Genomic DNA, 16,595 nt, shown 5'->3' on the forward strand with positions numbered 1-16,595 from the left:
GACTATTAAAAACCCATTTCTTTCTCTCTCCATATATGTATATATATACACACACATATTGTGTGTGTACACATATATATGTATTACATGGGGTGGATTGTGGTATACTAACTTTTACAACAGATTATATCTAAGAAATTATGTCTAGCTGTGAATTCAATAGGAACTCTGTAGAGGAAAAACTATTTAAGCAGGGCTGAATATAAGGGAGAGATCACCAAGTGGAAAAGTAGAAGAAAGTATTCTAGGTCCTCATAATTCTTCGTTTGAAAAAGCAGAGTTCTGACTTAGTACCTATAATGGGTTGAAATGTGTCTCCCTAAATTCATACGTGGAAAGTCCAACCCCCAATATCTCAGAATGTAAGCATATTTTGAAATAAGATCTTTAAAGAAGGAAATGAATTAAAATGAGACCACTGGGAGCTTTGTGCAGTGGCAGTATCGTAGTCATTGAGGTTTATCCAAGGCACGATTATTGCTAATTGAAAATGAGACCATTGGGGAGGGACCTAATTCAATAGGACTGGTGTCCTTAGTAACAAACTATAGAAATGATCCCTGTGTCCTTAGAAGACGAAGAGATGCCCTGGATACTTGGCACAGAGAAAGGGCCATGTGAGGACACAGTGACAATGGGGCCATCTGCAAGTCAGAGAGAGAGAGAGCCCTCAGGAGAAATCATCAACCCTGCCAGCGCCCTGGATCTTGGATTGCCGGCCTCCAGAACTGTGAGAAAATAAGTAAATATATCTGTTGCTTAAGCCACTCAGTCTGTGTGTCATTTTGTTACAGCAGCCCCACCAAACTAATACAGCACCTGATGTTCAGATTGGAAGAACGGTGTATACCTAGCACACAGAAAGCTTTCAAAGAATATCGACCAAATTAAAATGTCTGTGAGTTGTAGAGCTGACCCATACTGAACGTTTAACACGTGTAACAATCTAATTTAATCCAGCAACACTATGATGTAGATATTATGATTCTTATTTTACTTATGAGGAAACTAGGACTTGGCATGGTTCACTAAGGTACCCAGCGTCACATGGCTGGTAAGTCAGCCTGTGTTTGAACCCAGACAGTGTGATCTGATGGCACTAAGCTCCAGCACTCTGAGGAGCTGAAGGGGGAGAAGAAAGTCCAACTCATGGAGGGCCTTGGTTATAGCTACAGAAGCTGAATATTCAAGGAACCAAAAATGCATGTCAGTACCCAGAAAACCTGTTATGCAATTACCTGTATTTACTCAGACAAACTCTAAAGATAATCACAATCCATGCATACAACTCATCACCCAGTACCTCATGTAGGCACGGCCCTCCCAACCACTAATCTCCCCCTTGTATAACACATACACACACACTCACACACTCCCACTCACCCCAAACTCCTCAGACAATAGAACTTTTTAAGAAGTCCTTTGAAGAATGCCTTAAAGGATTTGAATCAATAATCTCCTCAGATCCAAAACTGGAGCTCCCCAGTTTGCTTTTTAATGATATCTCCAGCTCGGCAATCACAACCGCTTCTTACTGTTCGCTCCTACCTAGTCTACTCCATTCTTCCCTCAGCCCACAGAGCATTTTTTTTTTTTAATAAAGAAACATACATGGAATTAAGTCTCAGTGTCCCATGTGCTTCATTATCCTGGCTTGTTGGGAATGTGTTAAACATACAGTGTGAGTTTTCATAAGTAGCAGAAAAGGATCAAAGGAACCTACTTTACCAAAGGTTTTTCTTTTCTCTATCTCTCTCTCTCTTTTTTTTTTTTTTTAAAGTAAGGTTTGGGTGATTCAAATCACACTAGGTAGTTGAGCTGATAAGATATGGGAGGAGAGGTCTCCAGCAGTAGTTTTTATTTCAAGAAAAGAAAACTTTTTAAGTCATAAATGTTCTTAGGTGGCTTTTTTTTTTTTTTCAGTTGAACTGCAAACCTGGAATTAGAAGACGTTTTGAAAAAATATGCTTGATGTTAACCCTAGGTAGTTATATAGTCCAAAGATTACAGTTTGCTATGCTGCTGAGATTTTTACATACCAAAAACTTTAAATGGACTACTTAAAATTAAACACACACACACACACATCTCCCTTAATAACATTTTCATTTTGCTCTTCTGTAAAACTCTACAGTGTTTGTTCCTATGTGTAGTAAGCAAGAGACCTTGGATTGGGAGGATTTGAATAAATCACCCTGAGATGAGATATAATGTGAAATGTGACTTTCCTGGGGAAACAAACTTGCTTATTTGATCCTATCTTTGCAATACAGAGGGATCTTGTTTCTCAACTTTTGGATGTCCCTAAGCTATTTGGGTTTCTAAAGACAAGACCAAAATCCATTAAGATCTCAAACTGACTCAAGAGGACACATTTGTAATCATGATTCATAAGAATCTGGTTTATACAGGACTCTGAAACATTTTTCTCAGTAATAGTTTTTTAAAAATGTTTTCAAAATCCAGTTTTGCTGAATAAAAATCTGTTTCTTCTGTTCTTTAATTTTGCAGCTACTATTGTGGTGTCACTACTATATGTCTATTCTTATGTTAACATACTGTCTTGATGGCTGTAGTTTTATAAGAAGTCTTGAAATCAGCTAGTGTAACCCCTCCAACTTCTTTCAAATTGCTTTGGCTATTCTGTTTTCTGCATTTCCATGTAAATTTTAAATCAATCATAGTACTAATTTATTTTTTTTAAGTCTGCCAGGATTTTGATTGGGATTTCATTGACTCTACTGACCAACTTTGAGAAATTTACATAACAATAATAATATTGAATCTTCTGATACCAAGATGTTAGATCTCTCCTTGATTTTGTTATTTAATTGATCTCAGCAATGTTTTATAGGTCTCAGTATATAGATCTTTCTTTTTTTAAAGATTTATTTGAGAGAGCGAGAGCGCGCACACGTGCAATCACGAGCAGGGTAGGGGCACAGGGAGAGAATCTTTAAGCAGACTTCCCACTGAGCACAGAGCCTGACGATGCAGGGCTTGATCCCATGACCCATGAGATCATGACCTAAGCCCAAACCAAGAGTCTCCCACCTAACTGACTGAGCCACCCAGGTTCCCCTCAGTATATAGATCTTGAACATATTTGTTAATTTTATCCATATTTCATATATAAAATCAATTTTAATTGCTATATAATATTCCACTAAGCTAAAGGGCTATTATTACTCAACCATTCTACCTAATGTTTACTATACAGGTAGTTTACAGTTTTTATTCTAATATAAATAACATGGTGATAAACATTTGTGCATAAATCACTTTTTGTATTTAAAATTAGTGTCTTTATATAAATTTCCAGAAGAGAAATTACTGCGTCAAAAGCCATGAAAATTTTTCAGGTTCTTGATACATACTGAGTAACTGTTTTTTCTTAAAGATGAATTACAAACATCTTTTTCAGATATTCCGCTTTTTTCTCTTCTGTGGCCTAGGCAAACAGTCATTATTATATAATCTCCAAGAAAGATAGAGAAAGGAAAAAAGATTTTTAAATCCCTTATGAAGAGAAATAGAACACATCAATTTTTCTATCACCTTGCTCTACAGTTGAATATAAGATCAAGCCAAGCTGTTACAGATGATGCCTTGATTTTGGTTGGATTATTTCTAGTAAGTAACTCTTCCTGGGCCTCATCTATAGAGTAAGATTGTTAGATGTATCAGTGCTTTTCAAACACTGCTCTGAAAAAACCTCAGTTTTGGAGGGGGAAGCTTTGTGATGAGCATCTGAGCTGACCAGCTCTGGGCTTCCTTGCATCTCTCCATGTAGAGAAACTCCTTTTGTCAGTTTTGCATAATTTGATTATTTTTCAGATTTGTCTTAAAAATAGGAATCCAGTAATAAAAACAATTGGGAAAACCACTGAACTAGATGAACTCTAAGGTATCTTTCAGTGAAGCATTTTATTTGAAGCTACTCCATCTTCTAGCAGACTTGTCTACATATGAAGCCCTGGGGAAGCCAGGAGTCCATGACGCCAAACATGTCACAAAACAACCTTCAGTTCACAGGACACAACTAGTTCTGGACCAATATCAAAAGAGACTGGAATCAAAATTCAGATTCAAATGGAGATTTCTGGGTACCTACTAACATAGGGCAGGTGCTCTGACTGCATTCTAACATACATTCTCTTAATAAATCCTCAAAAGAGATCCATGTGATTACCACCATTTTGAAAATGAGAAAAGGAGGGCCCAAGCTTAGTAAGTGCTAGAGTTAAGACTTGAACTCAAGTCACCCGACCCTTTAGTCACACCCCACAAGTATCCCAGAGCCTGGTTTGAGATTGGGCAACAGACATACATTATTAAATAGGTCAAGGAATAAGAACAGGTGAGAGGCTCAGAGATTCACAGGAAGAACCCAGCACCGGAACATGCTTTCATGTCTACTTGAAGAAAATCAAAACCAAAGCAGACAATTTGAAATCCAACCCCACTCTATATTAGTTTATGATCTTGATCTTGGAACAATTCCTTAACTTCTCTGTTTCCTTTTACATAAAATGAGAGCAGTATTACTTCATAGGGTTTGTGAGAGGATTAAATGAGATGATGAATATGAAAATGCCTAGCTCAAAGTCGGCACATAGAGGGTGCTCATACCCAAAGTGCCACATAGACCACAGACACATCTTCAGCTACAGCAGTTTTGAATCAGGCCCCCAAAAGGCAGAGGAGAGGAAAAAAGAGTGAGGGCCAGGAAAATCAGATTATTATTGTTTCTAGGCAACCACAGAAAAGGAATAATACAAGGGGCATTTCTCATAAGAGTACTACACTGGCTACCTCACAAAAAGACTCCCTTGTCCGGTTTTAAAAGTAGGATGCAACTATCAACGACCACAGAGAACCTTTTAATAATTCAAAATTATTCAAAATTCTTCCCAACACCCCCTCCTCTTTCTCTTCTTTCCTCCCCCCCTCCCCCAATTCTCAAAGTACCCAGGGAGGAAGATAAGAGATGTTTTCATTCCAATGTTATAAACGATCAAACTGAGGGTCACAGGAAGCTGAGAAAAGGAAGCACAGTTATCCACCTTAAAATCAAAGCCCCTTGGGCTGTAACCTCCTTGAGGCCAGCCTCTATACCTTGTTTTCTTATATATCTTTCCAAAAGGTTCTCAAAAATGTGTTGAGTGAGGTGCATTAGTCTGAGGTCTGCTCATTCAGGAGGCTCATTTTATTCAAAGCAGACTCTCAGATTAAATTTCAAGGTCCCAGGTGCTATGGAAAGCTTCTTCAGTTGAAACATTTCCATTTAGGAAAAACTTATTTTAAGTGTCTTGGTACACTGTCATGTTCCACTGCTAATCCATTCTTTCTTTTCTTTCTAATTTTTGAATAATGCATGCACTTTTTTTTAGAGACAACATAGGGGAAAAAAAACACTAACTGAGGATAAATTTTCATTTTGAAAAAAAAAAAAAACAACCCTTGATGTTAGATCGTCCTCCTGATTGGCTTTAAGTTGCAAGTACAATTAACTGACCTTGGACATGACATGTTTTAAAGCCACAATGAGTGAAATTTTACTGGAGGCATATTTATCTTAAGTTGAAATGCAACTTGCTGTCTCAGAATATTACCTCAGTCTGGTATTATCTCTGACTGAAGGCAGGAAGTGTTGTCCTGCCTATTTAAAAATATACTTCACTTGGACCCAAAATAAAAACATGTCAAATGCAAAGAGACCCACACTTGAAACTTGACTCCCCAGATTTACAATTTCCATTATGAATATCACAAAAAAAACTGCTCTGGGTCTCCAAATAAAATAACTACTTTTCCTCCTTCCCCAGCTTGTAAAAATTAAGATAATGCTGCAGTGTTGATTTCCTTAAAAGAAAGCATCCACTAGGTAAATGTTGAGACTCCCCTGGATTCTTAGTACCACCGGTTGTCACTATTAAAGTCATAAAAATAGGACAGAGAAGACATGTTTTGCTTCCGACAATTTGAGGATTGGATTTTCCAACCACCTTTGAACCTTTTGATGTTCAAATTCCTCACTGGCAGGCATTCCAAAGCCTTGCAGGGCTCCTGAAATCTGAGAAGTCTCCTCACCAGAGACATGTTGAGCTGAGCTGAAGGCTCGCAGATGTGGCTGCCGCCTGGCTCCCAGAACCGAAGGGGGAGAACCACAGTCAATTATCTGGATGGTGCTTCCTGCTCTGCCCATCCCGAGATCCCCTTCTATTCAAGGCCGCCTTCAGTTTGTTTTTTTGGGGGAAGGGGTTTGGCAGCCAAGAGGGCTCTCTCACCTCTAGCACTTTCTGATGGAGGCTATGTCTTCCCAGCCCCTGCCCCACCTTGGGGGAGGCACTGACAGCCTTTCTTTGACTGTGTCACTCACAGCTGGAGGAGGGTCTGGCCTGAAGATAAATCTCTCACAGCTTGCTCATTCTTCTCCTGGAGGCTGTGAGGAGAATGATCAATGCTGTGCTTTAAGGCTAGCTTGCTCAGTGAACCACAGAGAAAGAGAGATTACAAAGAGCCCATTTAAATACCTAAGGCCCCTCAGCTCCCTTCCTCCTCAGGCATAGACTTGCTCTTAAAATTTCAATGAATACACCTACAAATGGTGGCCTCAATGAGATGGCTGGCAAAGCCAAAAATATAACCTAAGGAGATGACCCGGGGAGCTTCCTGAAAATGAAGCCCTGTATGTATTTCCAAGAGGATGCCTCTCCATCCTAATGGCCTGAGCTGCCAGTTGTTGCATCCGATGGAAAGCAAGCCCCGGGACAAATGAGACTGAGAGATTAGCAGGACATTACTGGGACACTGACAGGTGCAAGACGACAAAAATTCATTTGCCAAGATGCTGAACGGTTGCTGCAGGCCCCCGGCTGGCCGCAGTTCTCTCTCTCCAAGAACCCAAAAATATTTCGGGGGTGGTGGGTCATTTTACACAAGCCAGAAGTCTTGTTGGGTTTTGTGTTGTGCCCTGCATTCACCGTGCAGTCCAGGAGTTAGCCTGTCTCTACGGCAACTGGTCACTAAGCTGGACTGCCTCTTCTCTCTTTAATAGACCGTCTGGGAGTAAGGGTGCGAATTCTTTCCTCTCCCTGCCCGCAGCCTGGTTCCTCCATCGTGCCACAGACAACCTTCAGCAGATACCATTACTACACACCCTGTCCACAACACTTGGTGCATGCCTTATAATTGGTTCCACTGCTACCAGATTCATTCTATGCATGTTCTTTCCATCCCAGCATAAGAGTGATCATTTCAAGCTCAGACTTAACAATGTTATTCTCCTGCTTTAAAACACTCAGTGGCTCCCAATCAACTACAGGATGACTCTAATTGTTTGGCAGGTGCCAGACAGGGGCTGCTCCATCGTCCTGGGTCCTGGTGTGATGTAGACATGGAGTCCCAGCCAACCCATGATGGACACGTGAAACCGTCATTTATTACCTCAGTCAAACTTAGCCAAAATGAGTGAAACTCTGAAGTTTCTCTGAAGTCATCTTATTTGAGACATAACATGACATTTTGAGAACAATTAAGGGCCAACTGCATCTTCAAGAAGAAATATTTTTAAACAATCGTCTCTTAGGTTCAAGCCTATTGTAAGTCTTCTCAGAACTAGTAACTAGGGCAGTTAAGCATGAAAATCTAACCCCTTCACCATGATTCAAAACACTGTAGTTAAAAAAAAAAAACAAAAAAACTTTAGCCTGAGAACTCCCTTATATCTGAGAGAAAGAAATAACTTGAAAATCTGAAAAAGCTTCCATGATCCCAACATATGATGTGGTTTCAGGACAAGGAAAGATATCTACATTTTAGAAGTTTCTACTGTGCACCAAACACTGTAAGAGCTTTATAAATATATAACATGGGTCTCAGCATGAGCCTAAATGTGCATTCAGACATGTCCAGATACGTCTGACAAATATGGGGCAGGCCAGCCAGGTGCCTTTTTATACAAAGGCATGAGGAGTTTCCCTGCAGAAGCCTCAGGGAAGAACGGAAGAAGGAGCAGCCCAATGGAGGGCACTCTCTCTCTGGGACTGGTGTGGTGGCCGTTGGATTTATCTCCAACCACAGCCCCCACAGGATTCATTATATCCGAGTCCTATGGAACAAGGAGGCTAAAGGACACCCCTAATGAACTGCCTTCATAAAGGTTTATGAAACATCGAGTCTCACGCAGTCCTGCGAGAGGACCCCTATAATAGAATGTGACACCAAGCAGGGAGAGGGGCCTTCTTCTCTATCTGCCCTACAATGTCTCATAGGCCCCAGGCCCTGTTTGGTTCTAGGAGTTGTTTTCCTGTTGCTAGTGGCCCTGAGCAAATGCCCTGCTAGAGACAGGGCAGCAAATATGGCACTAGGAAGGAGTACTCTTGGAAATTGCTATCAACACTTGTAAAGTAACTACATGGAGATGAGGTCATGGGCACACGAGAGGCCCAACACTACAGAACCAGCATTACTACTGCTGATGTATCCCCATCAGTATTTACCCTGATCAATCGACAATTACGCGTCCAGCACCCACTCTGCGCAAATAACTCCGTTACATGCTGAGCGATGTTGTGAGCGATGATCCTTGATCCTAAGGGGCTAGTCTCTAGTGCGCCACAGGCTGACAGTGCTGGAAAAACTATTATCTTTATCATCACAGTAACTCCATGAAGGACCCTTTATCTTCCCTTTAAAAAGAAGGGAACCTGAAGTCCAGAGAGGTTAAGTAACTTGCCTAAGGTCACAGAGCTTGTAAACAGTGAAGACAAGCTAAGCAAGTGAGATGACAGGAACAACTAATGAGCAATGCAATGGCAGCATTGTTGCTTATTACAAATAAAACAAAAAGATGAAGAACAAACAAAAGAAGTTCTACAGACCTTTTTTTCTGTGATTCTTTGGTGGAGCTATGTCACCAGCTTTTACCCCCCAGGGAGAAAATAGCGGCTGTCAGAAGCTGCCCACTTTGCTTTGCCTCCAGCTTGCTCTACAGCTTCTGCAATTTCTCCCCATGCTGACCTGAGCCTCAGGAGTAATCAAATCAGTAACTGATATTCAGAAAGTAGGGATAGGCTTAGCTGAAGTGGCTTTTGTATGTTAATTAAGTGTTTTATGGAACCTCTGAGATCTCAGATGACACTCGGTAAATATTCCTTACTGAGTCCATGGAATCTGTGAGCGGGTTCTGTATAATAAAGCAATTTCAATGTCCTGACAGATGGGCCATAGAAATTGACTGTGTGGCTATGATTCCAACAGATTATATACAATGAAAAATCTGGACAATAAGTGCTTTCTCTGCTTGTTGCCTATGACTGGTCACTTTCTAGAAAGGAAGAACTCAACTGTTTTCAGTTAGTATTACAGATAGAAGAGGGGTTCTGAGATGTTTGCCGTTCTTTTGTCCTGGCATTTAAAAAAAAAAAAAAATCTTCCAGTTCTGCTTCCTGGTTCTTAAATGAACTATTCAACCCATGAAAAGCCATTCGTAAAACATTTATCAAAAGGATGGAAGTGATAAATCCCCCCCTTCTCTTCCTGAATTCAGAGCCCTCTTTTTCTCTATGATTTCTCTGTTGAGAGCCTGATCTAGCTTCTGTTGCACCTTCAGTTCTTTCAGACCAGGGATGCAAATTCTTGAAATGAGTTCACGTACATAAACCCTTAACACGTGCGAGGACACGCATGCGCTCACTTCCGCTCTCTCTCTCTCTCTCCAGGAATTCTCTAAGCTTGTAACGTGAGACAAGATGTTAGCTAGCTAAATACCCATTAAGGAAAATATATATATATTTTTAAAGATTTTATTTATTTGACAGAGAGAGAGACAGCAAGAGAGGGAACACAAGCAGAGGGAGTGGGTAAGGGAGAAGCAGGCTTCCCGCGGAGCAGGGAGCCCGATGTGGGGCTCGATCCCAGGACCCTGGGATCATGACCTGAGCTGAAGGCAGACGCTTAACGACTGAGCCACCCAGGCGCCCCAGGAAAATATTTTTAAAACATCTACATAGAGATCTTTTTAATTTGCACAGAGCAAGTTCCAGGTTTTTAATCTGTGAATTTTGCTTACCTTGAATAACTGTATTAGAGAATAAAATTTCAAAATTTCCTAAGCCCGTCACAAAGAGACAAATACTATACGATTCCACTTATATGAGATGCTTAGAGTCGTCAAAATCATAGGGACAGAAAGTAGAATGGTGGTTGTCAGGGTCTGGGGGGAGGTGGGGAATGGAAAGCTACCCTTTAATGGCAGAGTTTCAGTTTTACAAGATGAAAGAGTTACGGACATGGACGGTGGTGATAGTTGCACAACATCATGAATGTATTTAATACCATTGAACTGTACACTTCAAAATAGATAAGATGATAAATTTTATATGTATTTTACCACAATTTTAAAAATTGAAAAAAAAAAACCCATATGAGGAAATTAAAAACAAAACAAAAAATTTTTAATTTCCCTTTTTTGCAACCGTACCATCATCAAGAGTCATCTTCTGCCTACACTGGCTGGTAGATGCTCACATGATGAAAGGAATCTTACACAGCCCCACAATTAGATAAAGGCAAAATTGCCTATGGAAATGACCAAACCCTTAATTAGCTAATTGCAGGTGCAATTGGCCACTTGCACCATCAGATGAAGGGCAAGTGGTTAATTGAGCCCACAAGTGACCTACTCAATCAGAACTAACAAATGGCTCATCAGATGAAGTCCTAGCCAAAATGTGTCTGCAAACAATAGCATGTGCAAAAACTGCACAAATCAGAAGCGGCAGTTGGGCTGCTATCTAAAAATGAAACCCACAAAACACAAGATAATTAGGAAAATGATCAAAACAAGAAAAATTCAGTAATGAGCCATGATCATGGGGGAAGTGAGGAAGATGGGCGATGTGGCGATTTTGGGAATCAAAGGCCAAAAGATTTCCAGTCATCCTTATTTCAAACTTTCAGGAAAACTTGTCATTTTTCTCCCCTTGTATGTGCTTTTTCACGGAGGGTATTACGAGAGCTCAGCATAAAATCCTGTATGGAACAGGGGCCTGGGAAAGGTAAATGAATGAGCGAATGGAAGACACTCTATCTGCACACAGAGGACTAAGAACACGAGGGCAGCCACTGCAGCAAACCGATAGTACTGAGAAGTTTCTGTTACATTTCCCCAATACAGAACATTTTTGTTTGACTATGTTGCTACCATATGCAAGTTAACTAACAGGAAGCTGTACTGATGGTTATGAGGATGTTGATGGAAGCAAAAATAATAGCTTGTTTTCATCAGGTTAAGCCAGGTCTACGCTGAGGTAGAAACCCCAAAACCTCAATGGCCCCAAACAACAAAAGTATATTTCTTTTTTTTTTAAATATTTTTTAGAGAGAGACACAGCGAGAGAGGGAACACAAGCTGGGAGAGTGGGAGACGGAGAAGCAGGCTCCCCGCAGAGCAGGGAGCCCGATGTGGGGCTCGATCCCAGGACCCTGGGATCATGACCTGAGCCGAAGGCAGATGCTTAACGACTGAGCCACCCAGGTGTCCCAACAAAAGTATATTTCTTACTCACACAAAATCCATCATAGGTTACTTCTCTTTCTCACCACTAAAGATCCTTTATCCTATGATTCAGCCATCTCAGCAAAGGCTTTCACCTTCATCACTCAAGAGGACAAGAAGAACTGTGCAACGAAATAGGGTTTTTCACGGCCTCAGCCTGGGCGTGTCACATGTAACTCCTGTGCACATTTCATTGGCTGTAATTAGTCATGTAGTCCTGCCTAACTGCGAGGATTGTGGAGTGCAGGCTCCCATCTGCTCAGAACAGAGGAGAGCTGAGACAGGGTTGAGTGAATCTATGGCATTTTTTCTGCCACACACTCCAAAAACAAAGAATATAAAATAATCTACTCATTTGGAAGTCTAGAATGTCTCTTCATATAATGCTATTAAAGAAGTCATCAAAATTAAACATACAATGGTGACACATGGTAGCCATACTTGTGGTGAGCACAGCATAACATATAGAGAAGTTGAATCACCACATTGTACTCTTTAAACTAATGTAATATTGTGTGTCAGTTATACTCAAAAAACAGTTTTAAACATACAAATGATTCAGAAATGGAAAAAGCCAAACACAAAAGCCAAAAAAATAAGTATTTTTTATGTTTTCATTCAAAAAACACAAACATATAAGCCAAAGTAGTATTCATAAGGAAATCCAAAGGCATAAAACTCTTTATAAGAGGTAGACTAAAAATAAATAACCCAGACCTTCACTTGATAATCTTAAAGATAAGAAATAACAAGCGTAGGCAAGGATGTAGAGAAAAGGAAACACTTGTGCATTGTTGGTGGGAATGTAAATTGGTATAGCCACTATGGAAAACGGTATGGAGGTTCCTTAAAAACTTAAAAATAGGACCACCATATGATTCAGCAATTTCACTTCTGGGTAGTTATCTGAAGAAAATAAAAATACTAATTCAAAAAGATATATGCATCCCCATGTTCACAGCAGCATTATTTATAATAGCCAAGATGTGGAAACAACTTAAGTGTTTATTGATAGATGAATGAATAAAGAAGATGTGGTGTATCTATCTATCTATCTATCTATATATACACATTGTATATATATGTGTGTGTGTATATATACACACACAATGTAATACTATTCAGCCATAAAGGGAAGGAAATCTTGTCATTTGTGACATGTGTAGACCTTGAAGATAGTAAGTCAATTGAAATAAGTCAGACACAGAAAGACAAATAAGATGATCTCACTTATATGTGGAATCTAAAACAAACAAAAGCTTATAGATAAAAAAAACACATTGCTGATCAGCAGAGGTAGAGTGGGGGCAGGTAGGAGAAATGGATGAAGTGGATCAAAAGGTACAAACTTCCAGTTATAAAATAAATAAGTCATGGGGATGTCATGGACAGCATGGTGACTATAGTTAATAATACTGTATGGCATATTTGAACGTTGCTAAGGGAGTAGATCTTTAAAGTCCTCATCCCAAGAAAAAAAAAATTGTAACTATGTATGGGGACAGCTGTAAACTAGACTTACTGTGGTGATCATTTTGCAATTTGTACAGATATTCAATCATTATGCTGTATACTTGAAACTAACATATGTCAATTATACCTCAATAAAAAAAGAAAAAAAAAACGTACGCAGCAAAATAACGCAACAGAGATGTGATCTAGGAATTACTGAAGATTTAAAGAAATAAAATGTATTTTTAAAGCAGATCATACTAATAATTTTCAATGTGTTCTTTGTAAAGATTGATAAAATAGACAGATTTGGGGCCAGTAGGATTATAGGGAAGAAAGAATGGATTCCTATGAACACTATTATGAACAACATAGGAGGCACACACATAGATGTTGAGGGACTAGAAAATGTCATACAAGCCAGGTCACTTTGGCCCAGTTATTTAACCTCTTAGCGTTGTATGGTGACAGATGGTAGCTACACCTGCCATGAGCATGGACAGCATAACGTGCAGCATCTCTACATTGTATACCTGAAACTAATGTAACATCACGTATAAACTGAACCTCAATAAAAACAAATATTCATTCTCTCTGTGATACCAGTTCTCAATCTAAAGTGACTCACAAGATTATTGTGAGGACCTGGCCTGTAGTAAGCTATTAATAAACACATTTTTTTGGTAACGTTTTTAAAATTTTAATCCCAGTATAATTAACATACAATATTATATTAGTTTCAGGTGAACAATATAGTGATTCAACACTTCTATACTTTACTCAGTGCTCATCATGAAAAGTGTACTCTTAATCCTCTTCACCTGTTTCATTTCACTCATTTCCCCCACCACCTCCCCTCTGGTAACCATCAGCTTGTTCTCTATAGTTAAGAGTTTAGTTGTTTGTTGCTTTGTTTGTTTGTTTCTTAAATTTCACATGAGTGAAATAATATGCTATTTGTCTGTTTCTGACTGACTTATTTCACTTAGAATTTTACCCTCTAGATCCATCCATTTTCTTGCCAATTGCAAGATTTCATTCTTTTTAATGGCTTACTAATATTCCAAGTGCTGTTATTACTCTTTAAATGGGACTACGAGTATAGGATTTTTAAGTGGGTTGAGAAAAAATTGTTAAAAATAGATAATCTATATTTATATCTGTTATTCCAGAGCAAAGAAAATACTCTATAACACTGTGGTAATTCCAGGATGTGATATGGGCTCAGGAATAGACATATAGATCAATGCATCAAAAATTCAGATGATGCTGTGAAGAGCCACATGGCAATATACATGAGAAAAGTAGGCTTGGTGTAATAAAGTCCAGTTTTACATTCTTTTGGGGGGGTCCATCTTTGATATTTTCAGTTTCAATAGAGACATGGGACAAGGAAGTGGTTCCAAAGAATATGGTCCAGAGGGCACCATTCGTAAGAGTCACAGGTGAATGGCACCCACTGGAGTTGTGGAGTCTATCACCCATGTGGTCCCACATGTAAACAATTTCTGCACTTTTCAATGATACAAATGGTATTGTGATGAACGTACTTGTCCATCTCTGGGCCAGTATTTCTAAAGTCAGATACCCAGAACTTGAATTGTAGAGAAAAGGGTACGGATGGTTTAAATGGTGACAGATACCCAGAGGGACTCAAAAAGACCCTATCATTATTCTTCCACCAAGAGTGTTTGAGAGAACTCATTTTCTTCCACCCTCACTAAAACATATTGCCAACCTCTACGTTTCTTGTCAATCCAAAGGGTGAAACACCATACCTGATTTTGGACTGCTGTTGAGCTTCAGCATCTCTTCTTCTATTGTTTTATATTATGAACGTATAGAAGCATAGATAGTCCACATGTGCACTGTCCAACACACAGATATTAGGAAAATGTGGCCATTTGAATGTAAATTAATTAAAATTAAAGTAGTTTCTCAGTCAAATGCGTATGTTCTCTGATAGAAAGTAGGCAGTGGAGAAGAGACTAATGATATGAGAGAATAAACAGGCAATTAGAAACTAGAAAGAAAATCGAGAAAGTAATATGATTACAGAAAAACCACCACAGAGAAAGTTAGGGCTGAAAGGAAACTTGGAAACGATTGGATGTCAAAGTTTCCAAATTCTATTTTGTGAAGCCCTGGAATTCTGTACAGATGCTCAAATCTAGATATTTTAAGGTATAATAAATCTGTTTTGAATGCATTTTAAGTGTTACAAGTAAAAATGCACAGACTCAAATTTCAACACATTGTAGGTCATTGGAACTTTAAACCTGTTTCACCATTTTAACTTCTTTTGAGGCAGATCCCAACATTTTTCCAATACGTAGGAGTGTGTGTGTTTGTGTGTGCACGCGTGCATGCACGTGTGTGTGTGTGTGTGAGAGAGAGAGAGAGAGACGGGGGGAAGAGGACTTATGGTAAATGTGTCACTGGACAGGAAAGTTATAGCTCGGCACTGAACTTTTTTAAAAAATTCAAGACTGAATATGTCAATTCTCATAAATTTGAACAAAAGCAAGCCTGCTACCTCAGCTCATGTACACAATGCCCATGCAGGGCAGGACTCTGTTACATCTGCTTGGTACATGCTCCCATCTTCAATTAATAGTCGATAGTGCAGTAAGAAGGGAGCACAAAATGCATAGAGTCAAACTATGATGTGATAGTTTTAGTGCTACTTTTAGATCTTGGGGACTTCTGGTTTGAATTTCTATTGATAAAGTAAACTAAAAAATATTGAGTTATTCTGTCTTATTTTTATATTTATAAATGTTTTCTTTTTTTTTTTTCAGGAGGTGTAAAAAATACCCTTAAAACTAGAAGGAGATATCTGATAAAAGAGGGGGGGAGGAAGGAAAGGAAAGGGGAAGAGAAGGAAAGAAAGAATTAAAAGGTAAATTAGATATGGCATATTAGCATTTACTGATGTATCAACTAATGCCAGCCCATTGAGAATAACATAAGGAATGAAGTCAAGTGCTGACAACACATGAACTCACTCAAAATCAAGAAACTAAATGATGGATAGAAAAACTGGAGGAATCCATGTTTATGATCATAAATTCATCCCATGTCTGCAGTATGTTCTATGCAACCAACTACTCCACATAGTGTTACCATCACTGACAGGTTAGTCTTACCTAAGTAAAAAACAATAAGCAATTGTTTTTTAAAAACAATAGGTCTTTCTACTTGCTTTTTTCAATATTAATTCAACAGTTTTAATGTTCCTAAATCTGACACAAAGTGCCTGTTAGTAATATGAACACGCACTGCCTCCCATGACAGAATCAGGTTCTATGGAGGGAAAGTACTTAAATCCAGTACTGTACAAAAATCTAACTCAAATGTAAGAGGGAAAACTATTGTAAAAATAAAAATATGTATACACCCTTTCCAATTTCTGATGATATGTCTAGAGAGAAGTGAAATTTTTTAACACCCAAGATACACGGTGGGTTAGTGACAAGTGGTCAGTTTGTGAACTCTTTAATGAGCTTCATTACTAATAATGTGCCTCTCCACATATTTCTTATTTTTCTATGCTAGGGTTCATGCAGAAGAAATTTAA

At 39.0% G+C, this 16,595-nt stretch overlaps 1 non-coding gene across 1 annotated transcript; it reads left to right on the forward strand.

Annotated features, from left to right (window-relative positions):
- The first annotated feature begins 423 nt into the window (after positions 1 to 423).
- Positions 424 to 567, forward strand: LOC118018269. The gene has a single exon (XR_004681350.1). It is a non-coding gene; the product is annotated as a U4 spliceosomal RNA (small nuclear RNA).
- The last annotated feature ends 16,028 nt before the right edge of the window (positions 568 to 16,595 follow it).

The sequence above is a fragment of the Mirounga leonina genome, unplaced genomic scaffold (assembly GCF_011800145.1).
Source record: "Mirounga leonina isolate KUSES-001 unplaced genomic scaffold, KU_Mleo_1.0 Mir_170, whole genome shotgun sequence".
Lineage (NCBI taxonomy): Eukaryota > Metazoa > Chordata > Mammalia > Carnivora > Phocidae > Mirounga > Mirounga leonina.